This window comes from Heterodontus francisci, chromosome 4 (genome assembly GCF_036365525.1).
Source record: "Heterodontus francisci isolate sHetFra1 chromosome 4, sHetFra1.hap1, whole genome shotgun sequence".
In the NCBI taxonomy this organism is placed as follows: Eukaryota; Metazoa; Chordata; class Chondrichthyes; order Heterodontiformes; family Heterodontidae; genus Heterodontus; species Heterodontus francisci.
In genome coordinates, this window is record NC_090374.1 from 202,850,898 (window position 1) to 202,859,566 (window position 8,669).

The following is an 8,669-nucleotide window of genomic DNA, read 5'->3' on the forward strand; positions in this document are numbered from 1 at the left end:
CACCCACCCACCACCACCCTCCCATCACCACCCTCACCCTCCCACCACCACCCTCCCATCACCACCCTCCCACCGCCACCCTCCCACCACCACCCTCCCATCACCACCCTCCCACCACCACCCTCCCATCACCACCCTCACCCTCCCACCCTCACCCTCCCATCACCACCCTCCCACCACCACACTCCCATCGCCACCCTCCCATCACCACCCACCCACCACCACCCTCCCATCACCACCCTCACCCTCCCACCACCACCCTCCCATCACCACCCTCCCACCACCACCCTCCCATCACCACCCTCACCCTCCCACCACCACCCTCCCATCACCACCCTCCCACCGCCACCCTCCCATCACCACCCTCCCACCACCACCCTCCCATCACCACCCTCCCATCACCACCCTCACCCTCCCACCACCACCCTCCCATCACCACCCTCCCACCACCACACTCCCATCGCCACCCTCCCATCACCACCCTCCCATCACCACCCTCACCCTCCCACCACCACCCTCCCATCACCACCCACCCACCACCACCCTCCCATCACCACCCTCACCCTCCCACCACCACCCTCCCATCACCACCCTCCCACCACCACCCTCCCATCACCACCCTCACCCTCCCACCACCACCCTCCCATCACCACCCTCCCACCGCCACCCTCCCATCACCACCCTCCCACCACCACCCTCCCATCACCACCCTCCCATCACCACCCTCACCCTCCCACCACCACCCTCCCACCACCACCCTCCCATCACCACCCTCCCACCACCACCCTCCCATCACCACCCTCACCCTCCCACCCTCACCCTCCCATCACCACCCTCCCATCACCACCCTCCCACCACCACCCTCCCATCACCACCCTCCCATCACCACCCTCCCACCACCACCCTCCCATCACCACCCTCCCACCACCACCCTCACCCTCCCACCCTCACCCTCCCATCACCACCCTCCCACCACCACCCTCCCATCACCACCCTCACCCTCCCACCCTCACCCTCCCATCACCACCCTCCCATCACCACCCTCCCACCACCCTCCCATCACCACCCTCACCCTCCCACCACCACCCTCCCATCACCACCCTCCCACCACCCTCCCATCAGCACCTTCACCCTCCCACCATCACCCTCCCATCACCACCCTCCCACCACCACCCTCACCCTCCCATCACCACCCTCCCACCACCACCCTCCCACCACCACCCTCCCATCACCACCCTCCCACCACCACCCTCCCACCACCACCCTCCCATCACCACCCTCACCCTCCCACCACCACCCTCCCATCACCACCCTCCCACCACCACACTCCCATCGCCACCCTCCCACCACCACCCTCCCACCACCACCCTCCCATCACCACCCTCCCACCACCACCCTCCCATCACCACCCTCACACTCCCACCCTCACCCTCCCATCACCACCCTCCCATCACCACCCTCCCACCACCACCCTCCCATCACCACCCTCCCATCACCACCCTCCCACCACCACCCTCCCATCACCACCCTCCCACCACCACCCTCACCCTCCCACCCTCACCCTCCCATCACCACCCTCCCACCACCACCCTCCCATCACCACCCTCACCCTCCCACCCTCACCCTCCCATCACCACCCTCCCATCACCACCCTCCCACCACCCTCCCATCACCACCCTCACCCTCCCACCACCACCCTCCCATCACCACCCTCCCACCACCCTCCCATCAGCACCTTCACCCTCCCACCATCACCCTCCCATCACCACCCTCCCACCACCACCCTCACCCTCCCATCACCACCCTCCCACTACCACCCTCACCCTCCCACCACCACCCTCCCACCACCACCCTCACCCTCCCAGCACCACCCTCCCATCACCACCCTCCCACCACCACCCTCCCATCGCCACCCTCCCACCACCACCCTCCCAACACCACCCTCCCTCACCACCCTCCCATCACCACCCTCCCACCACCACCCTCACCCTCCCATCACCACCCTCCCACCCTCACCCTCCCATCACCACCCTCCCACCACCCTCCCATCACCACCCCCCCATCACCACCCTCACCCTCCTACCACCACCCTCACACTCCCACCACCACTCTCCCAAGACCACCCTCCCACCACCACCCTCACCCTCCTACCACCACCCTCACACTCCCACCACCACACTCCCATCACCACCCTCCCACCACCACCCACCACCCTCCCATTACCACCCTCCCACCACCACCCTCCCATCACCACCCTCCCAGGTTTGCTTTAATGTGCTTGCATTTTTTGGTTTTAGCTTTGACACAGAAGAAAACGACCCACTCCAGAGACTCGAGCATGTAATCTAGACTGACATTCCAGTACACACAGAAGGAGTGCTGCACTGTTGGAGGCATCGCCTTTTAGATTAGATGTTAAACTGATGTCCTGTCTGTCTGCCATGGCATTATTTAGGGAAGAGAGAAGAATTCTTCTGGTCAATTTATATCCCTCAATGAACATCCCTTCTCATTTATTTCAATGCTATTTGTGGGACATTGCTGTGCTCAAAATTAGCTGCTGTGTTTCCCTACATTGTAACAGTGTAACAGACTTTACTTAACTGTGAAGTGAATTGGGTTGTTCTGTGGTCTTGCTCAGTGTTATATAAATACAAGGTTTTTTTTCTGTCTTTTTTGAAAGTTAATTAGATGGAGAATACCATAGCTGTCTACACCACTGGATGAGAACAAAGTCTATACAATCTCAATTGTCAACAGATTTGCAAAACCTCCTGAATAGTTCGCAATAAAATATGAAACATGCAAACCTTGTAAACTATAGTCTATCAGAAAGACTATGAAGGTACAGGGCTTAAATGTTGTATTTCTGCTGATTATAGTCTGTTACTATTAACCTTGCAGTCTGCTTTCTAAAAGACTGAATTCCCTTCCCCTCCACTGGGTGGCATTCCTTAACAAACATTTCATAACATTGGACACGAGAATTTTCAGTTAAGACATTTCATTCCTATCACTGTTCAAACTGTGAATCAGCGATTAGTTTGAACTGCGATGATTGTAGAATAGACAATTTAATCCATAAGTAAATAGTCTTCCTAAATACTCACTCGAATGTGCCAGAGATCTCCAACTTCCATTCAGTTTGTCCAATAGTTTTGGTGAAACACATAGGATTATGAGCAGGAGAGCTACAGGAGATGCTTCTATTGGCTTAAATTACATAGTGATTGCCAGAGGCACAGCCTGTCTCTGCGCTATAATAATTACTTGTCCTCAGCATTCAGAGGGCTTCACAGAAGTGAGCCAAACCACTCTGGTTTACTTCATAAATCTGAGCAATGTTCTCTGCATTATGCTTAGTCTCTAGATTTCCTCACTGAACTACAGGTCTTTTTTTACAAGGAAAGTTACGTTTAATAAAACCAACAAGCTAGGCACCCACAAATCTTCAATCCAGCATTTTCCCTTGCTACTGTTTTCTGGTAAAGTACAAAAACCCTTTAAAGAGACAAAGTCTTCATGAACCAGTGTTTGGCAAAGCTTCTGTCTGCAAACTATACAAGGCAATAGTCCTGTTGAAATTTCTCACATTTTATTTAATTTGAATAGTATGACATTGATCTTCCACTTTTTCATCCTGCATAAACAGGAAAAGAAGGTTTGCCATACACTTTTCATGAAGACATTGGATTTTGCAGTTATGATGATGGCATTTGATGTGATTACTCTTGTAAAACTAACAGCAACTTCTGGCAGCCACACCCACTGAGTTAAACATGGAAATCCACAAGTTGCTGTTAGTGATTCCCCACTCCTCCACATGGTGCACTGTTGAAGTCTTCGCAGATAGAAATCAATGAGAAGTCACTAAGTTGACGTGAACTTCCACTTTTTTGACACAATTAGTCTCACTGTAAAAACTCTTGAAAATGTTATACCTTGTTGAATGAGGTGTAACTGGGATTTTAACAGCATACTAAGGGCTGGATTTTGTGCTGGAGGCGGGGCTCCCATCACCGGACCAAAAAGGCAGAGGGAACCCCACCAGCAGTATCGGCAACACCACTGCCAATAGCGCAGAGGCCTCGGACCCAGGCCCAGCGCTGAAACCCTGGATCAGAGGTAGGTGAGGCAGGGTTGCTAGAGCCCAGTCCAGAAGGCCCCGGCAAAGCGAGGGGGTTTTGGGGGTAGTCATTCAGTTCAAGGGGAGTGGGTGCTCCCCAGGGATACAGTTGTTCCCCAGGAGGGTGGGGTCCTCCGTGGGAACACAAATTGCCCATAAAGGAGGGACAACCCCCACCCAAGCCCGCAGGAAGGGCACCTTGTTTTACTCTCCACCCCACCCCCTCCCCCGGCTACTAGTAAGATCCCAGCAGCAGCAGGAAAAGGCCCTTAATTGGCCCTTGATAGGCAACTTAAGGAACTCAATTGGCCTCTGGGGAGGTGGCGGGGGGGAGGCCGTCAGCCTATCCTGCCCCATAGAAGATTGCTGGGCGATGGGGAGATGCCCAGAGCCCTCTCACACCCGCCCCCCCCCCCCCCCCACTACCTGTCGTGATACTCCTTCCCCCTGCCTCTGACACCACCTCAGGGAGGCCTGTAAAATCCCGGCCTAAATCATAATTACAGCTGAAAAATCTCTTTGGGCCTGAAAAATTAATTTTATATTTGCCAAATTTCTCCATTCTATGCTAAAATTTCCATAGATTTTTTCAATAAAAATTATTCTTTTTCAAGTTGGTGATATTTCAGCTTCTACTTTAACCAGGTGTATATGCCCCTGTCCTTATTTCACTTTCATTAAAATTGCAACATGTCAATGATAGAACCTACTTACTACTTCCTGGTTTGTGGTCTGAGAGTTTTTCAATGTGATTGGCTGCTTTCCCAAGTATTAAGCAGGGAACATACACATTTTTACCATGTTTGATGCTTAATTTTGATTGATTTTGAAGTGCAGTAAATCTTCCAGTCTGTCACAAAACATTATCTTTGCCCTGTAAACCAGGTCAAAAACAGTTGAGCAAATTGCATGATTGCAAATTCCGAGAAGTCGCTAATCAGATTGTAACCACACGTAGAAATGTGGAATCCTTCACTTTGATTGCACTACATTTCACTTTGTAAGAAGATAAACAAACTTTGCAAAAGAAAAGGGGGCTGCCCCAGAAAGCTGTTTCTTCTGCAACCATGGAAAAATGGCCCTCTTTTTTTAAAAAAGTGTTTTCGGGATGTGGATACGAGTGGTAATACAGTATTTATTGCCAAAGTCTAGTGAACCTGAGGGTATTCATAATCAACTTCATATGTGGTACTGAAAGAAACAGAAAAAAAACACTTGCATTTATATAGCACCTTTCATAACGTCAGGATGTACCAAAGTGCTTTACAGGCAATTAAGTACTTTTGAAGTCTGGTCACTGTCTTAATATAGGAAACAAAGCAGCTAATTTGCATGTAGCAAGGCCCCTCAATGTAGTAATGACTAGAAAATCTGATCTTTGGTGCTGATTGAGGGATACATTTCAGTCACGATACTAGAAGAACTCCTTTGCTTTTCTTCCAACAATTTCATCAGATTTTTCACATCCACCTGAGGGGTTTAACATCTGATCTGAAAGACAACACCTCCAACATTGCAGCACTCCTGCAGTACTGTGTGCTGAGATTTTTGTGCTCACATCGCTGAACTGAGACTTGAAACCACAACCGACTGACACAGAAGTGGGAATAATATGACTGAGCCATGGCTAACACATGGAGTTATACCTAATTGGTATATTGTACCTAACATTATACCGAATGTTAGCTTCCCTAAAGGGTATTAATGAACCACATATTAAACATGGGCGCCACACCATAGAACAAGAAATAGATGAGATTTAACAAGTTGATACCAGGGATGTGAGAGTTCAGTAATTGTCAAAAGTACTAGAGGGGAAATGAGGAGAATTTTTTCCACAGAGGTTTGTTAAGATCTGGAACGCATGACCTGAAAATGTGGTGGAATCACATTACATCTGAACTATCAAATGGCATTTAGACATATGCTTGAAGGGGGCTAATTTGCAGGGTTATGTGGGAAAAGCTGGGGTGTGGAACTAAATTGGACAACTCTTTCAAATAGTCAGCAGAGGCACGATAGGTCAAAAGGCTTCCTTTTGAGCTGTAAAAGACTATGATTATTGACATTAATGGTAATCTTTTTCTGGTTTCAACTCAAAAATTACCAAATGTATTTAATTCAGTTTCACATATCATCATGGTGGAATTTGAACCCTAACCTCTTGTTTGCTTGGCCAGTACCAAAGCCGCTAAACTACCACATCCAACATAAACTTATGCTCTTTGTTCAATGTTTTGTGGGGAAAAGTGCCAGAACCATTGGGCTGGATTTTCACATCGGGGCGGGAAACAGGAGTCGCGACTATTTCCCGTTTCCGAGCCCACCTGTGGGGGGAAGCAAAAGCAAAATACTGCGGAGGGTATAGTGAATACACGGCAAGGGGGGAAGCAGTCGCTCTTAAGGATTTTCATGGAAGCATCTGCTTAACGGACATTGAGACAGGTTCAGCAACCAGGCCACTACTGCTGGGGGAGGTGGGAGGAGTGGTGGGGATGAGGGGGAATCCCTCTGTAGGGTGGTCTTTGGTTGCACATGCACCCAGGCAGGCAGGCAGGAAGGGCCTCTAGGCCTGCCTGGAGTGCTGGCCACACCCCTGGCCTGCAGCTTTGTGCCGCCTCCAGGCAGTAAACTGCCCCCCACTGGTTCGTAAAATTTTAAGTGGGCTTAACAAGGCTCTTAAATGAGCCTAATTGGCGAACCGCCTCATAGGGGTAGGGGTGGGTAGTTCTGCCAGCCTCAAACTTGCCTTGGTAAAAATGTCCAGCGCCAGGAACAGGGTCGGGAAACCAGCACGCTGGCTGGCATCGGCATTTTCTGGCCCCGTCCACCTCTGGTACCTGCCCCAGTGGGGCCCAAAAATCCAGCCCATTGTCTCCATTTCCAAAATCTAATCAGATAAAACTAAATAGCATCTACCTATCTGCAAACAGAATTGGTTCCTGACCCCTTCCCAAATCCTGGAGTGAGGGGTATTTGTCCAGCTGCAGCACAAACCCACTCTTAACAACCACCCAAGATTGTCTCAATCTGTTTCCGTTACTGCTACTCTCACTTGAGGCCAGTTTCAAATCGAATTCATTCGAGAACAACTTTTGAATAAAAATTCAAATCTCCCACCCCTTGCTTCACCACCCCACTTCCCCCACCAACACAATGCAGCAATACCTGGACAACATCCAGGCTTGAGCTGATACGTGGCAAGTAACATTCGCGCCACACAAGTGCCAGGCAATGATCATCTCCAACAAGAGAGAATCTAACCATCTCCCCTTGACATTCAACGGCATTACCATCGCTGAATCCCCCATGATCAACATCCTAGGGGCTACCATTGACCAGAAACTGAACTGGAGTAGCCATATAAATATCGTGGCTACAAGAGCAGGTCAGAGGCTAGGAATCCTGAGGCGAGTAACTCACCTCCTGACTCCCCAAAGCCAGTCCACCATCTACAAGGCACAAGTCAGGAGTGTGATGGAATACTCTCCACTTGCCTGGATGGGTGCAGCTCCAACAACACTCAAGAAGTTCAACACCATCCAGGACAAAGCAGCCCGCTTGATTGGCACACCATCTACAAACATTCACTCCCTCCACCACTGAAGCACTGTGGCAGCAGTGTGTACCATCTACAAGATGCACTGCAGCAACGCACCAAGGCTCCTTAGACAGCACCTTCCAAACCCGCGACCTCTACCAACTAGAAGGACAAGAGCAGCAGATGCATGGGAACACCACCACCTGCAAGTTCCCCTCCAAGTCACACACCATCCTGACCTGGAACTATATCACCGTTCCTTCACTGTCGCTGGGTCAAACTCCTGGAACTCCCTTCCTAATAGCACTGTGGGTTTACCTACCTCACATGGACTGCAGCGGTTCAAGAAGGCAGTTCACCACCACCTTCTCAAGGGAAATTAGGGATGGGCAATAAATGCTGGCCTGGCCAGTGACGCCCACATCCCTGAATGAATAAAAACAAACACCCCCCAACCCTTAACAAAGCTGAACCCCAGGGACATCCTTGTGTCCTTTGACCCAGCGATGTTCGGAGTGTAAATGGCAGAAAAAGAATAATATTTCCTGAATTTACATGATAGTATAACAATTGTACACTTACTCCCCACTTTGGCCACAATTTCTCTGAAATGAAGCACAGTTTAAACGAGCCCCTGCCGCAAATTTCAACCCTGCTGGCTGGAGCTGGATGTTCTATTGCACCAGCGATATGAAATTTCAGCCACTAAAATGGAAAGCTTTATTTGTGTGTCATGGTTAATTATTATTTTAATTCCTGAAGGCTAAAAGAATCCATTTAGATAATCCAGCTGTTGTCAAATTTAGATTGGGCAGAGGGGTGGCATCATTACTTCAGTAATGGACAAAAGAGCTGAACTCCAGAGGTGAGGTGAGAGTGACTGCCCTTGACATCAAGGCAGCATTTGACTGAGTACGGCATCAAGGAGCCCCAGGAAAACTGAGGTCAATGGGAATCAGGGGGAAAACTCTCCACTGGTTGGAGTCATATCTCGCGCAAAGG

At 50.3% G+C, this 8,669-nt stretch overlaps 1 protein-coding gene across 1 annotated transcript in view; it reads right to left on the reverse strand.

Moving 5' to 3' along the window:
• frem1a (Fras1 related extracellular matrix 1a) overlaps window positions 1-3,214 on the reverse strand; it is a 356,873-nt gene extending 353,659 nt beyond the window's left edge. Inside the window, exon 1 of the mRNA XM_068030756.1 lies at window positions 3,111-3,214. The gene's annotated coding sequence lies outside the window, so the exon portion shown is untranslated. The remainder of the gene's footprint in view (window positions 1-3,110) is intronic.
• Between the last annotated feature and the right edge of the window lie 5,455 nt (window positions 3,215-8,669).